Raw genomic sequence first — 3,530 nt, forward strand, 5'->3', positions numbered from 1 at the left:
AAATACAAGTTTCCTGTGTAACAATTATAAATACTTTACCCATTTTTAATAATGAAAAAATTTTAAGAACAAAGCTACTCAAAGAAAATCAACTTATTAAACATTAGGCATGAAAAATCACTAATAGAAGTTTTCTTAAATCAGAAATTATAAAATACTTTTACAAAATGATTTGCGTTTATTTTGACTACAACTGTGTAAAAGGAAAAAACTGCCGATTTGCTAAAACTTCAGCTTTTATAACATTCTCTGTAATCTTGATACTCCAAATGCATCATGGGGAACAAAGACCTAACCGCAGGGAAGCAGGGGATGCAGAGAATTGCTGAGCGACGGAAATGACCCAAAGCACACATACACAGGTGACCCCTCAACACCGTAGGGGTGGGGGCACCGACACCTCACCGCGCAGTCAAAAACCCACGCATAACTTTTGATTATTACACCGCCATCCCTTGGTCTCCATGGGGGATGGGTTCCAGGACCCCCAGACACCGAAACTCTCAGCCGCTCAAGTCCCTGATACGCACGGCCGAGAATGACGCACACGGTAACCCTCCGCTAACTCCGCGCCTGCGGGCTCCTCGCGGCAGATCGAAAACAGTTTCCACCCACAGTTGGCTGAATCCGTGGACACGCAACCCGGGGATACAGAGCACCGACGGTACGTTTACCGAAAACAATCTGCACATAAGTGGAGCCACGCAGCTCAAACCCGTGTTGTTCAAGGGCCAAGCTAAATTTCGAAATTCCCCAGTTGCCACACTTAAAATGTTAAAACAAACATGAGAGTTTAACAAGTGAAATTTTAAAACACATTTTATTTAAACCGGTATATCCAAAAAAGTATTACAGCATGTAATCAACACAAGAAATAGTAATAAGATATTTTACGCTTTTCCCACATCGAGTGTGTATTTCACACACACAGCACCTTCTGTATCTCATCTTTAAAACTACTTTTGTTACTAGGAAAATCAAAGAACTGGAATTAAAGTTTTTCACGTTAGATGCACACAGAGCAAAGAGGCTTGAGAAGCAGCAGCACAGACACCCCCCAGGAGAGGCCGCCTAAGGGAGCCAGGTGACATAAACACCAGTGACGCCCCGGCGATTTCTCCAGCCTAGAGCTGTAATGAACCAGTGAAGTTCTGAGAGGGCAATACACCAGTGGTGGCAGGAAGGACAGGGCTTTCTACGAGCCCGGGCGGGAGACACGGGGGACCCAGTGTCCCTGAGGAGCTCAACTTCCAACACAAGAGCATGAGGGCCCGCCTGCCACTCTCTGCAAAACTAAACAAGTTATTCTTAATAAAACAACTGTTTAAAGTCTCCAGAATTGGTTCTAAAAACATACAGCAAATACAAAACACTTACTCAAGAAATCCACTCAGATCTGGTAAGAACACCTGCAGAGACCTGTGTTCTGCACGGAACCGACACCCCACCACACACCCCCCAGCGCAGCAGCACGAGGCCTCCAGAACACAGGCCTCTCTGCACACCTCACCCTGCCCAACGGCCTGGTGTGGAGGCCAAGTTCTGCGTGAGGGCGAGTGACAGGCAGGGGCCCCACTGTGGCACGGACACTACTGGCCTGGGGGTTTCACGCCTTGAGAAGCAAGCCAAGACCTAGGGCTACTGCCCAAGCTCCCTCTGCCCCCGCCACCCCGGCACTCAGCTCCTCAAGTGAGAGTGTCACAGACAAGTACCCACTGTCCCCACCCACAGCACAAGAGCATGCCCAAGGGGAGAGCAAGCCTTAGAACGACAGAGAGCTCCAAAACTCTGGAACTGAAGCCCAAGGTGCTCTCGAAAAGGTGAGGGTCTTGGAGAGAGGTGAATGAAAGAGTCACTGGAGACCAAGACTGAACTCCAGGCTACCTGGTGTGCTAGGGAGAAATGGAAAGACCCCAGAGTATTGTGAAAGGTGTGGGCAGAGAGACAGAAAGAGCCCTGCCAAAGCCCACCAACCCAGGGTGACTGGGCAGGCCGAGGCTGTAGCCCCTGAGGACTGACATCAGACGCTTCGCAGTGCTGGGGGCGGGAGAGGATCGAGACAGACTTCTCAAACAACCTACCCAGTCACCAAACGAGCAAGCAAACAACAATAATAAGCCAAGGGGACAGGGGGAGATCAGCAACCGGAGATGATACATTATCCAAAATGTCCAACTTCCAACAAAAAAATTACAAGACATGCAAAGAAACAGGAAAGTATAACCCGTAACCCGGCAGGAAAAAAGCAGGCAGCAGAAACCGCCTGTGAGAGGGCCAGGTGTCAGATTTAACAGAAAAAGACAAATTTTAAAGAAATCATGATTAAAGAACTAAATGAAGTCGTGACGACAACACTGCATCAAACAGACAATCTGAAAAAACACGAACGAAAAGAAATGCTGGCATTAAAAAACAATGACATGAAAAAGTCAGAGAGGAGCGCCAACTGACCGACAGCAGGATCTGTAAGCTTGGAAACAGACCAAAAGAGATGATCTAATATTTTTTTTAAAAAAAAAATGAAAACTGAACACAGCTTCAGAGAAATGTGAGACACCGCTAAGAACAGCAATATATGTGTAATCGGAGACCAGAAAATAAGGAGAAAAAGAAGCAGGGGAAAAAATATTTTAATTATAGCTGAAAACTTCCCAAATTTATTGGTGTATATTAATCTATACGTGCAAAAAGCTCAACAAACTCAAGGTAGAATAAACACAGAGATTCACACACACACATGTCACAGTCACGACGTCTCAGACGAGGAGAAAACCTGAATAGGAAACTGCAGCAAGATTAACAGCTGATTCTCCAGAAACAATGACAGTCAGAGGCACAAAGTGCTCAAAAAAGCAATTCTATACCCAGCAAAACTATCAGAAAGGTGAACTAGGCATTCACAGATAAACAAAAGCAGAAGAAATATGTTGTGACTCTCTGTAAAAATAAATGACTCTCTGTAGTTGACTAAATTGTGTGCCCCCGAAAGACAAACTGTGAATGGAACCCAAAACCTGTCCAAGGAAACTGGCTATAAGATAATTCCAAAATAAGAAAGTGCAAGTTACACAAAAACTCTAACTAGAACTGAGGTCGCGAAACCTGTATCGTTCACTTGTTTGACAATTCTTTCTTGTGCATCTAATGAATGCCGGGCGTTGTTCCAAACGCTCAGCATACAGGGGTGATAACAAAAACCTCCACCCTTGAGTAGGTTAGAGTGAGACAAACAATAACCCCGACACACACATACGTAATCTAACTTCAGGTCTTTACAGGAAAACAGAGCAGGAGGGTGAAGAAGATGGAGAATGAGGCGGGTGTGAGCGGGCCCGTAGCATCATGCCCCAGAACGTGCAGGTGCAGACTGCTCTCTCCAGAAGCTCTGGCCAGGAAGGTACAGAGATCGAACAGCTGCTTGGAGGGGCTGTCTATGAAACAGAAAGGCTGTGTGTTTGGTGTTCTAATGCGGGAGCGAGGCGACCACATGCAGCTGTCTGCACTGAAAGGAAAAGCATCCGGCGGAGCGA

At 46.1% G+C, this 3,530-nt stretch overlaps 1 protein-coding gene across 1 annotated transcript in view; it reads right to left on the reverse strand.

Moving 5' to 3' along the window:
- Window positions 1–3,530, reverse strand: part of RBM33 (RNA binding motif protein 33) — a 94,334-nt gene that overhangs the window by 90,288 nt on the left and 516 nt on the right.

The sequence above is a fragment of the Pteropus alecto genome, unplaced genomic scaffold (assembly GCF_000325575.1).
Source record: "Pteropus alecto unplaced genomic scaffold, ASM32557v1 scaffold320, whole genome shotgun sequence".
In the NCBI taxonomy this organism is placed as follows: domain Eukaryota; kingdom Metazoa; phylum Chordata; class Mammalia; order Chiroptera; family Pteropodidae; genus Pteropus; species Pteropus alecto.